General features: G+C 34.0%; 1 protein-coding gene across 1 annotated transcript in view; it reads left to right on the top strand.

The window, feature by feature from the left end:
• TENM4 (teneurin transmembrane protein 4) overlaps positions 1 to 26,285 on the top strand; it is a 2,614,134-nt gene that overhangs the window by 236,043 nt on the left and 2,351,806 nt on the right. The window contains exon 2 of the mRNA XM_032488752.1: positions 1,404 to 1,629. The gene's annotated coding sequence lies outside the window, so the exon portion shown is untranslated. The remainder of the gene's footprint in view (positions 1 to 1,403; positions 1,630 to 26,285) is intronic.

Here is a 26,285-nt window from a genome sequence, read left to right as displayed (position 1 = left end):
GACTATACTTCAATTAAAAAAAAAAGAATAACATGAAAGACTTGTTAATACACTGATTACCCACGCTGCTGGCCTGGGACCACCCTTTGAAAACCGCTGCAAGCAATGAACCTTCCTAACTCTTCATATGTCCTTAGGTATTTTTCATACCCACTCTGTCTGAAATAGATTCCAAAGCTGTGTCCACAGTTGAAGCACTAGACAACAGTGGATCTGAATCCATGTTTGGCACAGGCATACAGTGGTCAGTGGTTGGACAGGGATACAGGAAGTGCTGTAGAATACACACACAAGGGGACTGAGTTCTAAAAACATGCCTTCTGCCATTTTTATTAAACTTTCCTACTTGTAGAAGCAAGTAGACTTAGCATTGACAAAATTCTGCATAACTGAATTCACATGCTTTTTACAGTTCTGTCAGGTTTCTAGCTCTTGATAGTTTCCTCTTCTGGGATGTTTTAGCGTTAAATTGTGATCCGCATTTTGCTTAGGGGGAAAACAGTGAAAAACTATCTATTGCTCTGTACTTTGATTGCTAATCAGCATGGCATCGCTCTCACGGTGTATACAGGTGAAACAGAGTCAGGATTAGTACTGACTGAATAAGCATCTGGCTACTAAGACAAGGAACTCATCTGTCTAGGTTTAGGGGAGCCACAGGCAGCCTTTTTGCCTTCATCTATCCACCAACACATCCCATGCTGTGATGGAGGGGCTGTGTATGTGTGGCTTTATAAAATGACTTCCCCAATTCCAGGTGCCAAGAAAAAGTTTGGTAAAATTCCTCAGAGTGTTTACTAGTTGTAGAAAAGTAAAATCCCTCCACAAGAAGCAACCCTTACCATTCTTTATATAAATTACCACAAGTTTTCTGCTGTGAAAGGAAGAGAATCATTTTATAGGCCCAACACAATCAGCCACTTTGTCTCTTGTCAGATAATAATAATATCAGTTACATGATTGAACAAAACAAATTCCTGTGCTTATGATAGATGATCTTTGTCTTATTTTATGTAATACCCAAATCCTGTAAAGTGGGTATTGTTTTCTTTATTTTAAATGAAAGGTGACAATTGGGCTCCAAAATGTTAAATAGGTTAATCAGTTTTCACAATTAATAAATGGTTTGTCTAAGTTCCAAGCTCAGACAATTTTCATTTCAAATAACTTTCTCTTCACCAAAGCATGTTACTTTGAAAACCAGTGCCACTACTTTTTTGGAGATCTCTTTAGCTTTTGGAAATTCACAGGTATATTAGGGTATAAAAAATATTTTTCTAACCTTAGAATGCATTTAACAAATGTTATGACTGTAGTGATGTCTCGTATAAAAAGAAAAATATCACCAAACTTAGTAGCTTAAAAAAAAAAAAACAGCCATTTATTATCTCTCAGTGACACAGGTTAACTGGACTCAGCTGGGAAGTTCTGTTTTATGTGTTGTTGGCTGGAACTGTGGTCACCTGGGAGACTCCAATGGCTGGAAGCTCCAAGACAGCTCACTGACAGGGCTGACGACTGGTGCTGGTGTGCATTTCGTGCTCCTCCACGTGACCTCCCTACAAGGTCGAGTGTTTTAGATCATGGAAGCCGATCCTGGAAGCCGACCATGGAAGAGGGATTGAAAAGGTAAGCTGCCCACTTCTAAAAAGCCCATTTAAAGTCACTCTAAAGAGTTACACAGAGTCACTTTTGTCTCATTCTGCCTATCACAGCAAATCACAGCCCAGTCTAGCTTTAAAAGGTGGAATGGCAACAAATTTGGTCCAAATATAGTCCACTGCAGCCTGCCCTCTGGTCATAAAATAGTCGCATCTTTCCAGAAATGTAAAATACGTTAACCCGCTCTTTCAAGACCATCAAAAGTCTTCTCTCATTGTAGCATCAAGTTCAGGCTTAAAGTACAAGATTTCGGTATCCAAATCGTGTCCAGGCTCCGTGTGGTTGATTTCACAGGGTTTTGTTTTGTTTGTTTTTCATGTTTGTTTTTCATCAAATGCAGAGATTTGTGTTCTAAAAAAACAAGTTATTTGCTCCAATAAACAAAAATCAGTTGGGAGATAGTGATGGAATAACCCCAGTAGACATTTTCAATCAAAAAGGGATAGAAAAAGCACGTACCCCAAATCTTACTGTTTCTGCGGCAGGGAACCTATGTTTATTAGGAACCCAGTTTGCCCCTCATATGGTTCTCAGGGGCTCTTAGTTCCGCCCTGTTAGTCGTGCTCCCTTTTCTATAAAGATTAGTCCATATTTGTAGCTAAGAAGTGGTGGTAGCTGTTCTCTGCCTATAGAAATATTTAAACCTCAAGTCACCTTCTCCTTTTGAATTGTTTTTTTTTTCCCCTTTAAATTCAAGCCAATTTGCAGTCCACTAACATGCTGTCCTAACAACTTTGTATATCTTCCATGAGTGAATCATAAATTAAGAAGGAATGACTAATTCTTGCTAACATTTCTAGGGAGGAAGGAATAAAACTAACTTAATTCTCATGGTATGACAGTCACTGTGCCAAGCAATTAACACACATTTTGTGTAATTCTGACAACAGCCATTCAGGTTGCATGTCCACATGTTTATGAATGAGAAAATCAAGCAGAAAAGATAATCGTTCATTTTCATGTATCTTACAAGTAGCACATGCAAGATTGAAAACCAAATATGTCTAGACCCAAACTCTAAACATTTTCTACTATATTGTCTTTAATTTTAGCATTTCCTTGCTTACTTATTTATTTGTTTATTCATAAGCTGTTTTGAAAATAAAGTTGAGGCAGCAGAACAGCTGCAGAATGCATATTTTTATTTCCATGTCATTTAGGCAATTTTTACTTAGCAAGCCCTTTCCTAAAATTTAAATTTAAAATGGTCAAATTATTTTAAATTTGATAAACACAGAAACATTCAGGAATACAGTTATTGGGGAAAATGATGAACGCCCTTGTTAACAGTTCAGAATCATTGCCACCTTGACTGTGTAATCCTGATAAGATATGTAAGTTTAGTTAAAAATTAGCAAATGACATGAAACATATCTTTTAATGAAATACTGTCATAAGAATAAAGACTTTTATGGTTATATAATTCATTAGGGTGACATCTCAAACAACCTAATTGATTTCTTTTTTAAAATTATTTTCCCAGTTGTATTGAGATGTAATTGACATATAACATTGTGTAAGTTTAATATGTACAATGTATTGATTTGATATACTTATACATTGCAAAATGATTCTGACTGTAGGGTTAGCTAACACCTCCATCAAGTCACATAATTACCATTTCTTAATTGATTTCTTTAGTGCAATGATCCTTAGATGCCACTCGTTTTTATTTTCTTTAAGGGGATAATATGTAGTACTTAGATGTATATTTGATTTTGGAAATTTTTGTAAGCAGGCGTATATGATGAGTAAGAACTTGGTATACATTTTTAGAAATCATGCCTTAGAAAAACCTAGAGCATTGTGTAAACAGAATTTTTGAAGAATGTAACTAATTGCTATGTTTTCATACCTTAGCTTATGTTATTCCTGAAAATATAAACTCATTCATTTTATTGCATGTGCTTTAGCTATGATAAGTTGATACCTGAATATGTGTTTTGTTTTGTTTTAGTTATGTTAAACTTTAATGAAATTTCGATTGTTTTGGTAGATAATACAAGTTTCAACATTCAAAACCAGGGCTGTTACTGAGTTTACACTCTCCACTGTAGTCATATGGGTTGTTTATGGTCAGAATCTAATCCGATTTTCCAGGCACCAGTACCTTGGTTCATGTTCCTATCTGATAGTGCTGTATTAGTTGATAGATATTTAAATATCATTCGGATTAAAATAAGACAATTATTATTAACTGACATGTGTTCCATCGCCTCTGTCCTGCTCACTAATGCCCTTCTCAGTCTCTATAAATAATCATTTTGATTTTTTTTCCTTGTATGTTCTCCAATGTTTCCTTAAATAGATACAAGTAAATATGAGTATATATTAGTATTGCCTACCCTTTTAATTATAAAAGGTAGCACGTTCTATGTCCCGTACTATAATTTTCTTTGTTTACTTGACAATTTATCCTAGAGTTTTGAGTCTACCTCCCATATCAGTATTAGAGGGATTCTTAATTTTTTGCGATAAATCCAGTATGACATTGTATGCATACCCCTTGGTTTATTTAACTAGTTCTCTATTAATGAACACTTGTTTGGTGATTAATATTTTGTTATTTGAAAACAATGCTGCAATACATACTTTGTACATCTGTCATATGTGTGTGGGTATTTTTTAAGATACCAAGAGATGGAATTGCTAGGTCAAATATTAGAAGCATTTGTGATTTTGGCAGATATTTACAAATTGCCTTTTATATGTTTCATTATTTTGAACTCACATCAACAATATATGAAGAGCCAGTATTTCCAGTTTATGGAGTTTTTAGTCACAGTTAGATTTTGGCCACCATGGTGGGTGATAAATGTTTTCTTAGTGTGACAGTACTTAGGATTTCTCTCAAAATAAGTGAAGTGAGGATTTTTTTTTTTTTTAGTATGCTTAAAGAGTGTTGTATTTCCTCTCTTTCTTAATGTCTATTATTTATATGAGCTGTTCTTAAGGAAATTACTTAAATTCCACTCAACAAGAGAAAAATAGGAAATCTTTAGGAAAAAACAACTCTGTAAAAGGTTTTATAATACACTAATAAGTGTGTTATAATAAAAATAATAATATACATATAATTTAGCAAAGAGAAATTTTATCATTTATAGTAAAAAATTAAATGTAAATGCAAAAGAACAAGCAGACTGGATCTAAAAAACCAAAACCCGAATAAATACTGTATCAAGGAGATACAGTTGAAACAAAATGATTCAGAAAGGTTGGAAATACAAGTGATTAAGGAAAATTGTTTATGATTTACTTATGCCTATAAAATAAACATATATCAGAGATTTTCTTTAACTCATTAACTAATCAGGGAACCAATAGGATAATATAATCTCTTCAGAGTAGATTTCAAAAAGTACACACACACATAGGCAATCAGGAATACGAGATGTATTTATATAGAGATTCAAAACTGGTCGGTATCTACAAGAAAATAATTCATTATATTTTCACTGAACATGATGTTTTTGCTTTCTATGTACAAGAATCATTTGCATTGTGATTTTTTTTAATTATAGAGTAAAATAGCTCAGAGGCAATGAAAGGCATGAATAACTGGGAAGAAATTACTAGACAGTAATATTTTGCCTATTTTTCCAGAAAAAAAAGTATTAAAAAATTATATGGTAGACAAATACAAACAAAAAGAGTAAAGGTGGGGATTGCAATCTTAATTATTAGACAGGTTAGGTCAAGAATATAAAAAGTATTTAAGGGGGAAATAAGGATATTTTACAGTCCTAAAGAGCACATCACAAGTAGTGATGAATGTATAATAGTCACAGATTTCTATGTAACAAAGTATCATAGCAACAGTTTTCAGAAAATGGGAAACATAGGAGATACAAAGCAAAATAGACAAAACATCCTAATATTAGAAGACTTAATTTACCTCTCTCAGTTTATGTCAGATCAGGATGTTTGGTTTTGCTTCTTTGTAGCAGAGATTTCCAACACATCATGGTTTACTTAATGTTTTCTAGACTGCTTCAGCCTCAGTATCCATCACCAATTCATCATCATCCCTGTTGACTCATGTCCCTGATAAGAAAAACATACCAGCTTTTCTTTGTAAGAAAGTCTAATAGAAACAAAGCATGAAAGAGAGATTAACATCTCGTGGAGTACCCCTTCTTACAAAATCATAGAATTAAAAGAGGACATTGAAAGAGAGAGCTTCAGAAATAATTCTGAAGACATTTGAGCACCAACTATTTTATATTATCATTCAATTCTACTTTCTCCAGTTATTATTTTTCATCATCAATGTAGTAGAGGACTCTTGGGGTTTTTTTAATGCAACGAAGTCTTCAGAACAAGGAAGAAAGGGAAATGTATGTGTCAATAGATCACATCCTATATGTCTTTCTTCCTTTCATCTTGTTCTGCAAGCTAGCAAGTAGGGTTGCTCTTTGTAATTCTTTTGGTGCCAGCAATTATCCACATTACGTATAGCCAACTATTCTTTGGTAGCAAAATACTATTAACATATTAACAGTAAATCTATTATTCAGTTATTTTCGTAATAGGCTTCCTTTGGAGCTAGAGCTTCTAGCCAAGTTTCTGATTGCTGAGTCACAGATACGCAATTTTTATGAATGGGCCTTGGGCTGGTATATTGAATAAAATATTTCTATGAAAACTATCAAGGGGGCATATATAGAAGAACATTTTTCAAAGTTTGGGCCTCCTGCTTTAGAATCACTAGGGTATGTGTTAAAATACATATTTAAAGGAATTTAAATTCTGGAGGTAGCCCAAACTCTAATTTTAGCAAACTTCTCAGGTGTTCTTGCTTTCATACTCTAGTTTGAGAACAGTTGATGTAGAAATGTGTATCCCCTTCTGTGGGAAATTGCATTCCTGACCATGATTCTCCCTCCCTCCCTGTATCTATGCCATTTGGTAAGTGATTTTGCAGTGCCCTCAGCTTTGCATGTAGTATAACGTCTCATCCTGTGATGTTCTTTACTCAATGAGATGTTAGAAATATGGTACAGACAAAGCACTTGTGAACTTGAGTTTGCTCACACATGTGCCTCTGCTGTCTCCAGACATGCCTGTGCTAGCCTGCTCCTTCCAGAAGGAGGATAAGACACTTGTGGAGGGCCGTTGCCATGGTCAGAGCAGCTGACAGCAGGCGCTCTACAGATCTCTAAAGATAAATGATTCTTGTTTTAAGCCACTGAGTTTTGGAGGGATGTGTTATACAGCATTTGTGGACATAGCTAACTGACATACTTACATTATATCAAAAGTGGAAAGAAAATAAAAATTGGTGAGCACACAGTAAAGAGTTTAAAATAGAAGATCAAACACTGTCTCCAGTATCAGATGTCCCAGGGTTCCCATCTCACTCTGCCACTACTTTGTTGTCCTGACAAGTGTCTGACATTTCTAAGGCTCAATTTCATTGAATATTAATTTATTATAATAACAGTTCCTTTGCAGGATTTTTATAAATATTAGATACAGCAATACAAAGTGCATCTTGCATTATTCCCATCTGTTTCTCTTCTCCATAATGTGGTTACTCCCTGATACGAAGAGAGACACAAAGAGTTGGTCTTGCTTGGTCATTTTTCTACTAATAATCTCCTAGAGGAAAAAGAGAAAATCACCTTGAAAAAGAACCTGAGATGCTTGTAGAATTTTATTTTTTTAAAGATGGTGAGACAATGGCAGGAATGTTAATTAGTTTTAGCACTTAATGTATAACTGGGTCCAGGATAATTTTTTAACCCTTATTTAACTAGTATTTAGTAAGAACGTGCTTCCTACTTTCCTTAAGCCTATAAAATACCTTCATTAATCATTTGTATAATATCAAACCTGGGCTGCTGAGCATATAATGGCCATATGTCCCCACATTGATTAGAGAGTCTTTATTTTGTATAATTTACTTTCAAAATATGTAAATCTCTTAAGTATATAATTAAATATGATTTGCATTTTACACTCAGTAGGATTTTTCGTTAACATTAATTAGAAATCATGAGTGGAGGAAAGGCTTTTTCCACAACTTTCTCTGGAAAATGTTATCATACAAAAAGGATTCTTTAGTTTCAGCAAAATCAGACTGAAATTTCACTATGAAGTATATGTCAGTTGCCAACAGTGTTATAACCATGTATTGATGCAAGAGAGAGGGGGAGAAATAGTGGAAAATAGGGACTTTGAAAGCAATAGAACAAGATTTAAATTTTGGTTTAACCTCTTATTATTGTGTAATTATAGACTTTGGTTTTCCTATTAACAAGATTTGGATACTCATAATTACATCACAGGATTGGTGATTTGAGATAATATATGTAAGGCTTAGCACTTATAAGTGACCCATAAACTAGTGTTATTTTAGGAACACTCTGACTTCCAACATAATTTTAAAGTGTAAGGAGTCAAAGCTCTTCCGTTTTCAGGTAAGTGTAACAGAATGTATTAGTGAAGCAGACAGTAAATTTGATAATAAATCATGGTGTACTGCTGCATATACGTTCTTTGAAGTATAGAAACACGATTAAAAGTTCAAGAGCCATAAAATCATCTGTGTGGTACAACTTCAAGCTTCACTACATACAAGTTATCAAACTTAGAATAGCATGATTGACTACTTTGGGCCATATTTATCTGTTAAGTGGGGTTAGTGTTATTTATAATGATTGTGATTGTGATTATAAAAGTCCATAATATGTGGAAATCGCTTAGCATTCTCTGGTATATAAGAAAACTTTAAGAATAATTTTGTCAATGTTATTATAATAGTTTTAGTAATAGTAATATTTAATCTGTTTCTAATACTAGCTTTCTAAATTAATGGACCTAGCCCACTCATTAATTTTTCTGGTGCTGCCAAAAAAGGGGCTGTTTATGATGATCAAGGAAAATAATGGCTTGCAGAGGTCTCAGAATGGTTCATGGAAGACAGTGGATGCTGCTTTATTTTCTGGTTGCCCTTTCGTTGTCTGCAACAGGGGTGTGATTTCGGTGTTTTGAAATAGGAAATATTAAAATGAACTGGTTAGTCTGAGCAGACATAGAAGTGAGATTTGAGAGGTTTCCAAGTTCGACAGTTGTAGACAAATGGAGATGGGCGAAGTTCACAGAGGAAGACTGTGTGTCAAGTGAAGAAGCTGAAAGGAGTAAGACAAAACATGTGTCGGGATTAAAAGGAAGGATGCAAGGTTGGATTGAAGGTATGGAAGGCTACCTTGCTGGGTAGGGTGGCCGAGGGTACACACCAGTCCAGGCTGCTGGCAGTGGCAGGTAGGAATGAGGTAATGACATGTAGTTATTGTGGTGAGTGTGGTGATTAAGGTAAAAAAGGAAGTGGCTTTGAATTAAGAATTCAAAGTGTGTGTTCAGAGAAAAACAAACTAAAATGTATTTTGTTCTGTGTTATCTTAATGAAACAAATGGTTAGTTACATTTTAAAATTTTGCCATCACTCTTGACATCTTGTAGATACAATCTGAAAATATAAGGGCAAGGCAAGTTGGGATAGAGTTGGTAGACAATGTTAAAACATAATGTACGAACTATGTCTTTGATGTTTGTATTGTTTATAAATGTTAGGAGTTTGAGTATCATTTAAGTATTATACTGGGCTAAGAGACAAGAATGGTATTCACTTCCCAGTTCTGCCAATTTCTGAGTGTGTGACTTTGGACTCATTGTTGAAGTTTTCCTAGCCTTGGCTTCCTCATATGTTATATTTAGGAGTTTTCTGAAAAACATATCTAAGGTTGCTGACCTCCAAGGATTATTGTGACATGTCTGATATCTGAGATTTCCTAAACTTGTCATATTGGGTGGGCCGTTGACCTTTCCAAGTCTCATTTTACAGACCTGGAAAGTGGCATTCATGTTACCTGCTTTGATTAATGAGTTGTTGGATGATGGAGTCAAATAGAATTAGTAGATCTGAAAGTGCTTTGAAAATGGCAATTGCTGTATACATATAAAGCATGGTCATTACAAATTAACACAGATTTACTGGCTCTGGCTCTGCATAGTAAATGAAAGGAGTGAAGTTGTTAATTGAGAAGAAACAGGAGTAGCCACCTTTCTCACAGAGGCTAATCCAGAATTTATGTTGTCTAATACTGTGGTTAATTGATTGGGGTTGGATCTGGTGAGTAATTAAGTTTAGTAACTGTCTGCCAATACAATTTTCTACCTCCTATCATGTTAAATCACTAACAATGAACTCAGATTCAGGGAGAGTATAAACTATTGTATGACCTACAGCTATATGAAGAACAAATACATCAAAATCATTGGGAATGAATGAGAGAGGCAGGTGTTGAAATTTGGCAAAAAAGGGAAAGTTTGGAGCACAGTTCAGGAAGTGAAGGTATCGGATTCAAAGTCAATGATCTTTCTTTACTCATTCTGTTGAAGGAGCCTATTCACAATTTCCCACATGCAAAATGCAAAAGACATCTCTCTGTCTCCTTCTTTTTTCTTCTCTCTCCCTCTCCCTCTGTCTGTTCCTACTTAGAGTTCTGTCAGTCTCTATAGTTATGGTTGTTTTTGAACATTTTTCTGATTGTCATCAGATCTGCATGTTGATGAAAACAGGTATGGTGCTGTGAAAAGAATCTCAGGTATAGAAAGAGAGAGACTCGGGGTTTAAATCCTCTCTCCATCATTAAGTGAGTAAAATTTCTGAGCCTCCATTTCCTCCTCTGTAAAGCTGCAGCACTAACTTCTACCTTAAAGTGTCTAGGCAGGGAAATCATCCAGTAATGTGTCTAATTCTTTGCAGCAGTTCAATGAATATTGTTTTTTACTGTTTTTCCCCCTTCTTCAAGGCTTAGATCGTACCTTCCCTGTGTTTGGTTCTTTTTGTAATACGTTGCTGTTCTAGTGATTTCTCTGCCTTTTCTCTTGTCCCCAGGGACACTTGTACCATCCATTTAGGAACTTGCCTACAACCTTTTCAATCTAAAACTTGCTTACAAATCAACTTCCCTAGGGTGCTGACTTCAGAAGTCATGTAATAATGTTGGATCAATAGTGAGAAAATTAGCCCAGCTCTCGATGACGAAGGATAGATAAGTTTATAGAGTAATTCCGAGTTTTAATGAAGTAAGTGGGATACTCCCTCACTTTTATAATAAAATAAATGCCAGGTAAAATAATAATGAAACACCTTTACTTTTCTTGACACATTGGCAAATATTAACACATTTGAGAAAAGGCACTGATGACAAGGTTGTGGATAAACAAGCACTCAGAATCACTGTTGGCAGGATTGTGATTTGGTTCAACACTTTGGGAACAGGGGGATAAGGTGTGACAATGTGATTGGAAGGGGACCTGTTGCTAATGTGTTGAAGCCATGCTTGCCTGACAGGCATGACAATTTTACTTAGACTCTATGTTTACGTGAGGATGTGGGAGACACTGGAGAAAAAGGACTTGTCTAGCAATGGTTTGAACAGCAGACTTTTTTTTTTAATAAACTGATATTCTGTGTTTATTTGGAGTAAATTAGGGGGATTTTGAATTTTGAAATGGTCTATCTACAATACAGTCATGTTTTAAAACTGTCATGGGTGTGAGGACAAGTTGTCAGCTTCTATCAACATTTACAATGTATAGACCTTTTAACCTGGTAACTTCACTTTTGGGGTTCTGTCCTACAGATGTGCACACAATAATGTCTACAAAATGCGTGAAAAAGGTGCTTGTGGCAATATTATTTGTAACAATAAAAAATCAGAAACTATCTAACTGCCTAATAACTGGGCCTGATGAAACACCATCATAAATACGGAACACTTGGAAGCTCTCATAGAGTAAAAGTGGATTTATATATACTGTAAGCATCTCTAAGATAAAGTGAACATACATACCCACCCACTAAACAAAGAAAAATTAAAGTCCAGATAGAATACATAATACTCCTTATTTTTGTAATATCGTATGTAGATTGGTAGATAGTCAAGTATATATGTATCCATGCATATATATTTGTACAGTTATTCAAATATTGTCTACTTTGTGCTACAAAGGGGGAAAAGGACAAGAACAGAGACTGCTTTGAAGAATACTAAAATCTATTAACAGAAGATTGAGGCAGAGGATCTAATGGGAAAGGGATATTTAATTTTCACTGCACACCATTTGAAAATTACTTTTTATCATATATATTTGAAAGATCATTTAATAAACAGTTTTAAAATATCCAGTTTAGAGACAAATGAATTCAGAAAATCAAAGCATGATTCAACAAGTAGAAATGTTTTAGTCTTTAACATCAACAATCATCATACTACTGACCAATTTAACACAAATATGTATTGAAATTACGCTATGGACATTTCCAGGATTAGGCACAATCCCATTTTTAAAAAAAGTTAACAGAACATACCTGTTTAATGTTCACCAACCTGCAAATAACAGGCCTACCAAGATGTATTTAAAGTCAATAAAACATACAAAGGAAATGTAGGGCTCAATGAAGTTAAAATTAGTAAATATTTATTTAATACTCTTGATGACTGATCAAGGTAGTCTATAGATACAATTTACGTTCAGTCTCTCTTGTTTCCACACTAATGTATCAATTATTTCTGTGTACACTGTGAGAATCATGGAAGCCCAGTGGTTAACAAGTTTATTATTGTGTTTTTATTAAATACAGATGGAAACTGTAGTAATCTAATTAAATCTGAAATCCAGTTGCCTTTGAAGGAGGAGGAACTTGTTCATAGCTGTTTTTCTATTCCCATTTCAACATGCAGAGTTGCTTTCAATCAAATACATTTATTTCACCAGGAAATGCCCATGGTTGCTTAGTTATACCCTGGTTCTTTTCCAGCAATTATTTTTCTAAGGCAGCTGTGGTTTTCATGTAAACTGACTATAAATAGGAAATATGGTACACAAATATTTAAATGCAGTTAATTAGGAAAGATTAAAATTTTTATCATAGATGTATGTTTATAAATGCCTATGCACATAGAAACAGCTTTTGCATAATCATTTTTTAAGAATTAATGTGAATTAAATTAAGAGGATAAAAGATAAAGAATTAAAGATGATATGTTTACATGGTAAATATATGACATGTTTATTGATATATGGTTCCCTACTCCAAGTGTGTGTGTGTGTTTGTGTGTGTTGGATTTAAAAGTTTAGTTCCACATGAGGTTAAAAAGAAGTGTCTTGTGCTGAGGTATTTAAAATCACAAATCATCCTCCACAGTTGACTAGATATCCATCTTCTGATTTATTATCACATCCTGAGTGCCTCTGAGAAATTAAATAACCTTCACAAGGTTACACTTAAAAGCATGTAAAAGCAGGACTTCCTTAGAGTCAGATACCAGTTCAAAACAGTGGAAAAACTTCCTAAAACCAAGAATATTAAAATATGGGATAGTCTATATGTGAGAGTCAGCTCTGTATTACTTAAGTGTTTTTAAAATTACAATAATCACTTGTCAGAAATGCTTCATTACTGCTTCTGTGGCCAATTCATTGTTTTTAGTAATTCATTGATCTTCAGGAATTGAGATTTTATGTTGTCTCATTTAAATTTTTTAAGTTGTTTTATCATCCCTGAAACCTTTCTGTTCTGCTAGGTTTTGGCTGTACTTGGAGTCAAACTGTTTATTGTGATCATGCCCAGACAACTTGGCCTAAGAAAAGTAGACCTTTTTTTTTTTTCATCTTAACAGTGTCCCATGCACATGCACATGTTCTTTGGCACATTTAAGTGTTTAAAGTTGAATAAATGAAGAAGATTTTAAAAAAATGTCATTGTCAGAAATGGTGTAGATATTTTCCTGCAGCAGGGGAGACTGAGGAGGAGGTGGTTGTCCTAGAGTACACCAAATACTTTCCAAATGGAATTGAGTATGAATCTAGTGTACACACATAGAATTGCTAATTCAACAAGGTATGAGGCAATATTTAAATTTTGTATTTAACAGTCAATGCCTAGGCTCCAGTTCCAATTTTTGACTCATTAGGTCAGGTTGGCCTGAAGCAATGGTATTTCCAAGAAGTCCCCAAATGATGCTGACATTGCAAGCCCAAACCACTGCTCTCAGATATAGCATGACAGATTCAGAGTGAATGTGTGCTGAAAAATTTAAGTAAGTTAATCGTATTTCTTCATTATAGTTGTCATCTTTCTATTCTTCTACATCAATGGTTGCCAATGGTTGCATATATATATATATATATATATATATATATATGTATATATGTATACAAGTGTATATACATATACACACACACACACACACATATATATAATACATATATTTATAAATATCTTTCGGTGAGATGTGTGCCATTCCAGTTCACATCAGTATGCACACTAATACCTCACTCCTCTATTAAAATACACACTTATGTTACTTACGTTTTCCAGGAGGTTTCTGACTCTGTGGATCTCACTGTTGTCCCCTTGGGTAATTATATCCATTCTTATTGTTTAAATTACCATTTGTAGTTTAACAAAATTTCAAATCTCTTCTACCCGGAGATTTCTCACTCATATATACAGCTGACCCTTGGACAACTGCAGGGGTTAGGAGAGCTGACCCTCTGTGCAGTGGAAAATCCCCATATAATTGATAGCCAGCCCTCTGTGTCTGTGTTTCCTCCGTATCTGTGGTTCCACATACACAGATTCAACCAACTGCAGATCATGTCATACTGCAATATTTACTATTGAAAAAAATTAGTGTATAAGTTAGACTCTTGCAGTTCAAACCCATATTGTTCAAGGATCAACTGTATTAAGTGCCTTCTATCTGTCAGGCATTGTGTAGAGTGTTAGGCGCCTCCTACTTACTGATACTTCAGGAAAAATATTCTAGTTGTTTATATTCAACATGGCTCATATCCTACTACTATTGCTCACTACTTAAGAGATAGGTGTCTCTGGTCATCTGTCCTCTGCTATAAATTCTCCCTTGTATTTCTCTCTAATTCCTATACCTGATCTAACTTCCTTCTCTTTCCATAAGAGATGGCCCCTTCTATTCCTCTCTTGTGCCATAAGAATAATCAGTTCTATAACTACCTACAATACTCTACACCCTCAAATTTTCACTGAGTATTTCCCATACCTTAACATTGCTTTTTCTTCTGTGAATCCAGTTTATCCTACAGTCCTTTCAAATGGAACCTCCTTATTTTTTCATATCTTATATACTTCAGTATTCAGAATTGAGTTCAGTGTCCTCCTCAGCTTTTATTGCTCTTCCAAATAAACATTCTTTCATGGGTCTGTAAAAAGTCTGGCTTCATTGAGGCTTGGCCACACCATCCTCTATCACATCCTTGTTGATAACTTCTGATCATGCCCTTTATTCACTGAGGAAGTTAAGACCCTTGCTGCTTCTCTCTATACTCAATCCTACCAGCATTTTGTGTCTTCATTCTCCTTGTGCATGACGTAGTCAATGTTCTGACCCTCATCTTGGCATTTGCCAGCCTAAATTATAATTTCTTATAGACTTGTCGATAAAATCATAAAAAATAAAGTCCTTTCTTTGAAAACTCTTTTTATCCCCCAATTACCTAGCAGATACTGTTGAGTGGTATTGTACATTTGTTGAATAAATGGCTAAATGAACAAGTGAATAGGACCTTGAAAGTGTGGCAGGGATTACAGAATAAAAGTTTTTTGTGCATGTTAGTTTCTACCAGGGGAAAACTGAAAATATAGAAAAAGAGAAAATAACCATTAAAGAGGGAGAAAATTGCAGAGGAGGAGAGATTTCACTGAAGAAGCCAGTGGAATGGTCAATAGGGTATCAATACCTCCAAATAAGTATGGTTGATATAGATGGTGATGATAATGAGAATAAACGAAAAAAATTACAGAACCAAAAAATCTCTTCCCATGGAGGTACAGGAGAAGGAAATATAATACTTGGGAATAATATTTGCAAGTTTAAAAAAGGGAAATGAAACTAAGCAAAACATTGTCAACAAAAGAGTTTGTAGATTCATTACTTACCTGTTGCTGCGCAAAAACTTATCCAAACCATAGTGGAATAAAACAAAAATAGTATTTGTTACCTAGTATAGTATTTGTGAGGCAGGGATCTAAGAGCCATTAACTGAATGGTTCTGGCTGTAGTCTGAAGTTGTCGTCATTTGAAGGCTTGACTGTGACTGCAGGACCTACTTCCTAGGTGGCTCCTTCACATGATTGGGGAGTTGGTGCTAGGCTATTGGTAAGGACAGGAGCTAGTATTCGTAAGGACAGGAGCTAGTATTCTATTTTTAGATGAGGAAAAAAAAAAGATGTTAAAAACGTTAAATAACTTGTCCATGATCGTACTGCTTGTATTTGGCTGAGCCAGGATTTGATCCAGAAAGTCTTTAGAGAGTTGCCTTCTTGACCACTGAGCTACTGGCATGTACATTATTGATTGAATCAGTTAATACATAAATAACTTGGACTGGGAAACAAACATACAGAAATAATTAATTTACAAGGCGTATTTTGATATATTTTCTTTATGTGTTTATTTACAAATATGCCAGGCTTTAGATGTAGTGCTGGGGGGGCAACAAGACATTGGCTTGTGAGGGAAGATGCCACATACATGAATAATTTTAGTACAGTGGGGTGGTCAGAGTTAAAGAGCAAGCATAGAATATTATTGTGGGAACTTAGACCCTAAGAACCCTAAGAATCTAAGCTCCCTGGAAAAGGCAATATCTAATATGATTTCTGAAAGGTGGTAATGGGTGCTCAACTAATAAAAATTTTGAGGAAAACATCCCAGGTAGGGCATAAGCAGCAAGAACCATTTAAGAATTTACGCATTGTTTCCAGTGGCTTCATGTTGCTGGAGCATCAAGCAAAAGCCAAGAACTTTAAGAGATGAAGTCAGCAGAACCAGGATCTCAGAGTTCTCAGGTCAGAATTGAAACCAATAACAGAGAGAATGCCTTGTGGCTAGACTGGATTTGAGCTGAGTTTGGAGTAACTGTGCTCCAGGAAAGAGTTCTATACCTGGAAGTTGTTCCAGTCAATGAAAATGCTGGGAGCAGAGATAGAAATTGTCTGTGTATTTTCAGGGAACAATGAGGTGGTGAGCTCAAATTAGAAGAGGTATTGGCATAAGAATGTTGAAATTACAATTGACAAATAGAGAAAATGAGAAAAACCCAGTCCCAAGCACTGTAACTTCAATAAGTTACCTAGCCTGACTGAACCTCAAATCAATCTATGTAGTTCTACTGCACAGTGAAAATAACATTGACATTGGTAATAGGGATGACAGACTGCATGCCAAATGCCAGGCTCATGTCTGTGATCACATGGGTAAGGTAGATTAGGAGTTTGGGATTAACAGACACACATTACTATATATAAACTAGATAAACAACAAGGACCTACTGTATAGCACAGGGAACTATATTCAATTTCTTGTAATGAGCTGCAGTGGAAAAGAAACTGAAAAAAAATATATGTATGTGTATGTATAACTGAATCACTTTGCTGTACACCTGAAACTAACATTGGAAATCAACTACACTTCAATTAAAAAATAAGAATTAAAAAAAAAGAGCTAAATGAAGTTATATTTTTGTTGTTGCTGTCATTAGTGTGACTGTAAAATTATGGCAACACAGAGGGGAATGGGGAGAGGAATTTAGCTGGTTTAAAATGCCACTGTCATCATGAATATTATGTTGATGAAAGCAGGACTGATTTTAGATCTTGCCAGCTGGTGACTCAGGACTGCCTTAACTTGGTCTGGATTGTAACATGGACACACCAAATCATTTCTTATGTTGGTGCTCAGACCACAAAGGCAAACCGTCACTGATGAAGCCTGGAGGAGGTAAAGACACAGGCATGGGTACTCAGCACAGTGCTTTACAACTAAAAACATGGCAGGGGGAAATGTCACTCTCCCGTCAGTTAAAAGTCTTCCTTCTCCATTCAATGCAGTGACTTCAAAGGTCAGTGAGCTGCTGAATGGCAGGCTTTTGTAAAAATCGAGGTCTTGACTTGTGTTAAGAAAGATCACATGATATTCTTTATAAGTGCAATAAGTTGGCTTAGTGCCCACATGAAATCCAATGTAGGTAATCACTTTTTTTTTTTTTTTTTTTTACTTTAAATACCTGTTTTTTGAAAATTAGTGCAAAAGGTGTGCAGCCAGGACCCTGAAGGGCAATCCAAATTAGAGTCAGCATTTACATTTTACAATCACCTAAATAATGAAATTATCTTGACCACAATCTCTGGGCTATGAAACTTAGCTCTAGGGCTGGTTGAGACTTGGGATACTTTAGCAGACTAACTCTCAAACTCTCTTGCCTGGGAACACCAGAGCTGACAGCTTCCTTTTTTTTTTTTTTTTTTTCCTTTCCACCACTTCAAGCTATTTTCCTTTTATTATAATTGGGATAATCTCTCTTTCTCAAACAAACAAGTAAAAAAGATGATATTAAGTGATTTCTTGGTTTTGTTTTATTTTTGTTTTTGTTTCTTTATCATAGCAAAAATTGTCTTCATTAGAGTTTCTTACACCTTTGAGATAATGATTTACTAGTTTATTCTAAAGCAGATTTTCTCATTCATTGCGGTTTCCAAAGGAGAATAATTACTTCAAGGTAAATTAATTGCTTCAAGTTATTAAAGCTTTCAACTTCTCCTTAGTGAATATTAAATGTTCTAAATTTTGTGAAGAGGTGTTGATAATATGACTCAGGGTCTATAAAAAAGTACAACAAAACTGTCAAGAAACCAATTAAAATGGTAAAAATATGTTTAAAACATTTTAAAGTAGTCTGCTCTGCAGAAACATTCAAAACATGATAGCCCTTCGTTTTAAACAAAGTCTATATTTTAAAATTATTTAAAAAAACACCTCTAAAACCTTTATGTTAGCATTGATATAACATAAGTCATTTGCCACTAGAAAGGTAAACATTATATAAAAACCAATTTGTGTGTATTTATTTTCTGGTCCAATTGAAACCTACAACTTAAACATATGTTGTTCTATGTTTCTTTGTTCTACATTTGGTTTGTAAGAGAATGTGAGGCTAATATAAACCTGGTCTCTATTTCTTGGATGAGCAATATTGAAAGCCAGTTATTATGCCAAACACAGTGCTAGGCTAAGTTCCTGCCAAGTCCATCTCTGTAGTGGTCCTGGCCATTGGAGATCTCCCTTGAAAATACAGTAGATTAATTTAAAGAAAATACCATAACATGACATAGCTTAGAGCTGCATAGTGCTTACAGTATATGGACCATATTTATATATTATCTTATCTAATTCTCACAAAAACATTAGTTATATATATACACTATTTTTCCATGACTATATTAATTTCCTCTGTGGGAAAAAAATGGAAAATCAAGAGAGAAACTAATTTTTCCAAGATCACAAAACTTGGCTGACTTGCACTTACATGTTCTGACTCCAAAATTTTGTTGATTTCTCCATCCTCTACTGGAGCCTTTATCTAGTTCTGAAAGTATTAACATTTTAATTATAAATATGGGAATTTGCCTAATATCTCTAATCTCTTAAAGAATGTTGGTTTGTTTTTTTTTAATAGGTTCCTATTCTGCCTTCCAGTTGCATTTCCTTCTCCATTTTGTTTTGGTTTAACATGTAATCACTTACTTTAAAAAAATTAGGAAACATTTTAAACCATTTCCAAAAAATGAGAAGCCTGTTAATAAGTTTTTTAAAAATATCAATACTATCAGATATCGTTATGAATAATACTTGTCTTTTACATCAGACATTTAATTTCTTTAAAAAATTATAGCTTACTCAACATCTGCAGACTTTTCTGAACTTCATATTAAGTTATTTGTCTGACAACAGCCACTTAGATAATAGGGCAAACTAAATACACTTTGGATATTTTTACCTATAACTGCTTTAGTCAAAGGTATTTTTTATATCATGGAAGATTTCTGCATTTTTACATTAACATTCAGTACTAGCTCTTCAACAAATGTAAAACCTACGATGGCAAACTTAGTGCAAATCTAAATATGTGAAAAACACAGTGACTAGATCTTTATAGGAAACAAAGAAGTAAATTTAAGATCCAGTGTGCTATATAAGCTATAATGTGAATATGAATAATTTGAGCAGGCATAGAAGCATACAGTGAGAGAGAGAGAATAAAAATGGAAAATTAAAAGAAATGCTACTCTTACGCTGTCAAAGAAAATAGAAGAAATAACTTGAGGTAGTTTTAAAAAGTTGGGTAACATTTAAACATATGGACTTAGAAGAGGAACAAGATAAAACATTACCCACCAAGTAAAGCCACCAAGGAAGGGAAATATGGGTTATCTGAAATTGCAGATCCAATCTTGGCATTCTGAAATAACCCACTCAAATTCATCCACTTGCTAGAGAGTGAAAAATTTCACAAGGTGGACTCCTTTTTTCCCCCAAAGGCATGGATTTAAATTCTGTACAATGTTAAGAATTAGTGTGTATGCTGTCCAAATACTTAGTGAATGAATCTAGACCTGATGGCTCCAAATTGTAGGATTCAGTGCACAGAAACTCTTGGTTTAACCTGTACGGTCTTTGTCCGAGTGTTAAAATTGTCTAACTTTTAATAAATCAGAAAGTTGTTTTTTTTTTTTCCCTTGAAGATCTAGTTTTTTGTCCTTTGTTGTAAAGAGGGAGGAGAAGAAGAGTAAACAAGTAGTAGTGGTAGTTCTGACAACACGTGGGCTGGTGATCCTTTCACAAGGCATCTATTAGAGCTTAATATAGCTGCTGCTCGGGGGCAGGAAAGGTGCTTTCCAATCAGCTTCAAATCCACCACTCCCTATTGCTCTTCATATCCTTTCATTCTCATTAGCCTGATATCTCTAGGAGTTGAAGTCTTTACTTGCTAAAGACAAGTCTCTCTCCCCAAGTTTACTCCAATCTTTTTATATCTTGTTTATCTAGGAATTTAAAAAAAGCAACAAATGCCCTGCTTTAAACCTAAGATAGCCTACTAAAGAAAGATAATTATCAAAAACCTCAAATGAAGATTATAAGAAATTACTTGGTTAATGGCCAACAAATATTTGTTTCTATATATTTGAGTGGAGTTTTGAGCTCAAGTATGGAATTTTGAGTCAGATTTACGACTTGAAGGGCTCTACTTTATAGTTTGTACAGAAGTAACTGTTATTTGGGATACTGTTTTATTGAGTGTCTATGATCAAGTTACCATATTATAAAGCTTGGGGTAAACAAGTGAATTGTTTGCAATTGTTGCAAATATCAACAGATCAACATTGCTTCATTTGGCTTTTCTGTATTTTGTATGCAGGAGATCAGTACCTGCATTTAGTAAATTTCAACTGGAGCATTTCTTGGTTAGGCAAATTAGTTTTGCTTCTTTATTTTATGAGTGTTTTGCCACTTTTATTAAATTCTTACATCTGTTTGCTCATCCCTGCATTTTTACAGACACAAACTAAATACCTTAATTCTTTAGACCTGTGCTAGGCAGTTGTAAAGTATTATCCCTAATGTTAAGGACCTCCCACTCTACTGTAGAACTAGATATGCAAAAATGCAAATACAATAAGGTCATATTTATATTGTATAAAAGGAAGACTGTGATTTGCTATAAGTTTATGAAGAGCCAGAGGACACTGGACTTGAATAACATCTTGAGTTTTGCTATTGGCACAGGGAAGAACAGTCTAGATAGAGTGAACAATGAGGAAAGGCACGGCAAGTTGGGTGCCTCGGCAGCTGAGGATGGCTGGGTGTGGAGGAGTGATGGAGGATGAACCAGGAGGAGAGGGAGAAACACACCATAGACCTTCTAGTGAGCTACAGGGAAGAATTTGGTATTATTCTCTAGATGAAGAGTCACTACAGAGAGTTATGTTACAGGAGAAACATGCTCAGATTAGACTTTAAGTCACATTTTATGACTTTAAAAATAGGGTAAATCCAAGGAACCAATACCTTATCAAGAAATTTATAAAAAATATAAAATAATAGACTTGTTTAAGAAAAATATCAATCTGTCATTTATTTATAATGCTTCAATAGCCCCTGAAGAGAGGTGGAATCAATATTACATTCTCATTACCTTATTTTGAAGAAGCTAGATTTTTAGCTGTAAAATGGGTTTGTCAGTTGACAGTTTGGTATTTGCTGGAAAAATATTGTTAATTCAATCCAAAGAAATGTAGTATGTATGTATAAACACATATTGTACGTGGATTTAGCAGAAATATAGTCCAACTTTTATGATATCCTAGTAAGGCCCAAAGGTGGAATTAACAGAGAGAGAGAGAAGGAGGAATACATTCATTGGGCTCTTGGGGACAAACTGATGCCTTCGAGCTTCAGTGAATGACAAATTATGCTATACATTCAACTCACTAATAGCTTCTGGTGTATCTTTCCCAGGATCAGTTCTAGGGCTCATTCTTACGTTCAGCTGTGATAGTGCATCTCGAGACTTATTAAAATCTACTGCTGGAATGAATGGCTGCAGACCATGCTTGTAACTCAGGAAGCTTCTGAGTAGCTTAGAGATAAACACATGCAAAATATTTCATGGTTTGGTCCATAAATATTGCTGGGCATTGCCTTATGATCTCAAGCAAGTGTGTTCAGGAGACATTTTCTCTAAAACTTTAAATCCTTCTTCATTATGGTTTAGCCTTTTACAAATTATATTTTGGCATTCAAGCACATCCTGACCCTAGAAGAGAGCAAGTATTTTCTGCATGGCTTTCAGTGCAAAATTCACTTAATCTGCTTCTATGTTCGGAAAAAAAATTACATTTTCATACATGTTGAAATACGATAATATCATTAGCCATACTTAAATTATCAGTTGTTTTAATGTGTTCAGTAATATTTGGCATATGGCATGTTAAAAGCAGCAACAACAATTAACTAATTAGTAACTTTGAAAATAGAGCCTAACATGTAAAATGTTTGTCCAGTTTTAATCATAAGAGTATTTTAATACTTATAATTTTCTTCCTACTGACATACACGAGTGGATAAATACATACATATATACACACATTATGCATATCTTTATGTGCGTAAATTTCTGTAGATGGTTTTCTATGCAAGATGCTTTTATGCATCTCTTGACTACAATAATACAGAAAACAAGTATCATCATTAATGTGCTGCAAAATTATTTGCCAGCCCTGAGGCCTAGATAAAAAGTAAAAATTCCTCAGTGATACCCCAGTTCCTGGAATATAGTGGGTTCTCAAAACTCTATTTGCATAATGATGAATAAATTAAAGCATGATAATTAGATGGAATAAAAGCCTCATGGCAATTAAAGAAGATCTTCTACAGAAGTAATATATATCAAAACCACTAATTCATAATTTTTTCTTTTCAAATTATAACATGGCTCATCTAAAAGATGAAAAGATAAACAGCTTTGAGAAAATCTTTTAAACTGTAATACTGAACTTGGGTAACAAAAAAATGTTCATAATAGATAACTTGCACAATAAAGAAAATTAAAAGTGGAAACACGTTTTTATATCACAACCTATGTATAATATTATCAGTATCTTGGTGTTTTGTTCTTTATCTCCTGTGCATGTATTTATCTGTATTGCAATTCTGCAAACATTTATACCTACATTTAAAATGGTATCAATATATTTTTTAATTGACATATAGTCAGTTACAATGTGTCAATTTCTGGTCTACAGCACAATGTTCCAGTCATGCATATACATACATATATTCATTTTCATTAAAGGTTATTATAAGATATCTAATATAATTTCCTGTGCTATACAGAAGAAATTTGCTTTTTATCTATTTTTATATATAGTGGCTAATATTTGCAAATCTTAAACTCCCAAATTTATCCCTTCCCACTCCCTTTTGCCTGGTTGATATCAATATTGGTATATATTCCACTGACTTATTATCATTCTGTATTGCAATGTTTAATGGAAGTGCTTTAGGGTAGGTATTTAAACTTTTATTTTAAAAAACATTTTATCCTTTTAAAACTAGGATACAGTATACCACCAGATTCAAATGTGTTAGACTATTTTAGGAAAACCTTGGAAATTTGTTTTCTACTCTCAAGATATAATTGATACTCTTTTAAAGTGCAATTCATTGGAAACTTTGAAGATATGTATAAGTGTTCTAAATCAATGGATCCTGAACACTACCTGCTACTCAGGGTGTAAGATAAGGTCATTATCACAGCACCTATATGTCGCCCCAACATGTCAGGTCAAATTTTGAACAAGGAACTTGCTCACGCCAGAATAAAATAATCAGTTTTGCAGTGAAAATGTATCTTATATGATTTATATTTTAATAGAGTTCCAGTATTAGGTGTAAATTTGACTATTTTTTTCAAACTTAAATCTCTTAAGATATACAAGCCATAGCATTTTTACTTAAAAATCACAATTTTACTACTCTTCATTCAAGGGTTTGAATAAGTTTAATTTAATTTACAAGATAACTTGCTTTTCTAAAAGTTTACTAAGCTTACTAAAAATTGCTTTACCATTCAAAATTGTAGGAAAATAACAATTTTATAATATAATAGAAGTAACAGATGATTTGGATGTAGAGCTTACGCATGAATGCAAATATCATCTATCACACCTGAGTTCATTGAATAGAATTAGTACTATAATGGTGTGATTTTATAAATAAAAATGTATAAATACTAACTTAAATAAATTTATACTATTTGTATATCACATATTATGTTTTTATATAAATTTTCAGTGGAAAATGGTCTGTTCCAAGAAAAGTTGAAAACTACAGGCATGAAGTAAAATTAATTTTATAAAAAGTTTCCATGCCATGTAAAATTCTCTTAATATATTTGTAATTACATCCTATGCCATTGTAGATAGTTGCCATCATGTATATAACCATTTTTTATGGTGTTACATGTTTGATTTGCCCTCTGTTTTTGCTATTGTAATGTTTTGATTAAACATTGTTATTTTTAAATGTCATAAGTCATTTCATTGATCTGTTTTCCAGAGAGATTTACTAGTTGCAGGACCACCTCTAACACATACATTCTTCTAACACAGAAGACTTTGTGCTACAATAGTCTCTAGCATTATTTCAGCTATAGGTGTTCTGAAAACAAACTATTGTATTACATGTTATTTCTATTTGCACGTATTTGACTATTAGTAAAGTTTAACTTTTACATATTTTATTAGTTGCTTCCATTTCCTCTTTTGTGAATAGCTCATTCATGTTCTTTTCCAGTATTTAAAAATTCCTTCTTATTTTCCACATATCTGCACAGGGGCAGCTTCCTGTTGGGGACTCTGTTTAGTTACTGGGCATACAATGATGAATGAGACCTGCAGTATCCCTGCTGCACATACCACAGTGTCTTATTCATCATTATGCCGGCAGGTAGTTTTACTGAGTTTATTTGAATTTAATTTTACTTGCCATGTATCATAGAATATAACAATTCTTCTTTCAAATATATTGAACTATTTCTTTGAATGTGTTTTTTCCACTCTTTTTAATACTTAAAAATAAAACTCTCATTTCAAGATCAGGTGAATTAATTTTACTCTATTTTTCAAGCTCTAGATTTTCATATCTAACTTTTTAAACAATCTATTGTATTTGATAAATGAGGAAAATATATTTAACTCTTAAAGGTAGTTATCTGTAGGTACACAGTGATGACTAATTTTTCCCTTCATGCTTCTTCTTTTCTGTATGTTACATCATCTTTGTTTCAGAATGCTAAAAATATATAGAAGTGAAAGTTCAACCCTTCCCCTAAGGTGGTATATTTACTTTCAGAAATTTTCTATGAATATACACTCTACTGTCTCTAACATTTTTAACTAATTTTTTAAAACAAGAAGCATCACATTGTAAACATCTTTACCTGTCAGTTAATAGACCCCACCTCATTCTTTCCAACAACAACATTGAATTCCAATATTTGAATAAAATAAAATATAATTAACACTTCTCATATGAAGGTATCCTCTTTTTTGTTTGTTTGTTTAAATCTGTACTGTTTAGTGTACTGGCCACTAGCCACGTTTGAATTTTAAAACTTGACTTAAATTAAAAATACAATTTCTCAATTATACCAGCTACATTTTGAGTTCCCTGCTAGCTGTATGCAGCCAATTGCTCCATACAGGGAAGTCCAGATTACAGAGCATTCCATTGCCATAGAGAACTCTATGAGGCTTCACAAAGAAAAGGGCTGGGTCTAGCTAGCTAAACGTTGCAGATACAGTTCTTTAAATAATCTGCTTGATGAATTTGCATTTGCAGTTTCCCCAAGTTTCTGTTGCAAAGAACAGCTTTTGCTTCTCATTTTTAACCTGTGCTTTCCTTTGCTCTGTCTTTACTATGGATTTGGTCATCTTCTTTCTAACATTTAGAACTTCCTTAATCGTTTTGTTCCATTGACAAATCTCTTTTTCTTATTCTTAACACTATTATTGAAAATAAAAAAATAAAAATCAATGTGATTAGATATGAAATGTAGTATATACAGAAAGAGAAAGAGGGAGAGAAATTTTCTATCAAGATGATTTTAATAAATAAATTGGTGTTGAAATTATTTTTTTCCTGTTCCTTATATAACACTGGATA

The sequence above is a fragment of the Camelus ferus genome, chromosome 10 (assembly GCF_009834535.1).
Source record: "Camelus ferus isolate YT-003-E chromosome 10, BCGSAC_Cfer_1.0, whole genome shotgun sequence".
NCBI classification, from domain to species: Eukaryota; Metazoa; Chordata; class Mammalia; order Artiodactyla; family Camelidae; genus Camelus; species Camelus ferus.
This window is presented reverse-complemented; position numbering and strand designations above follow the sequence as displayed.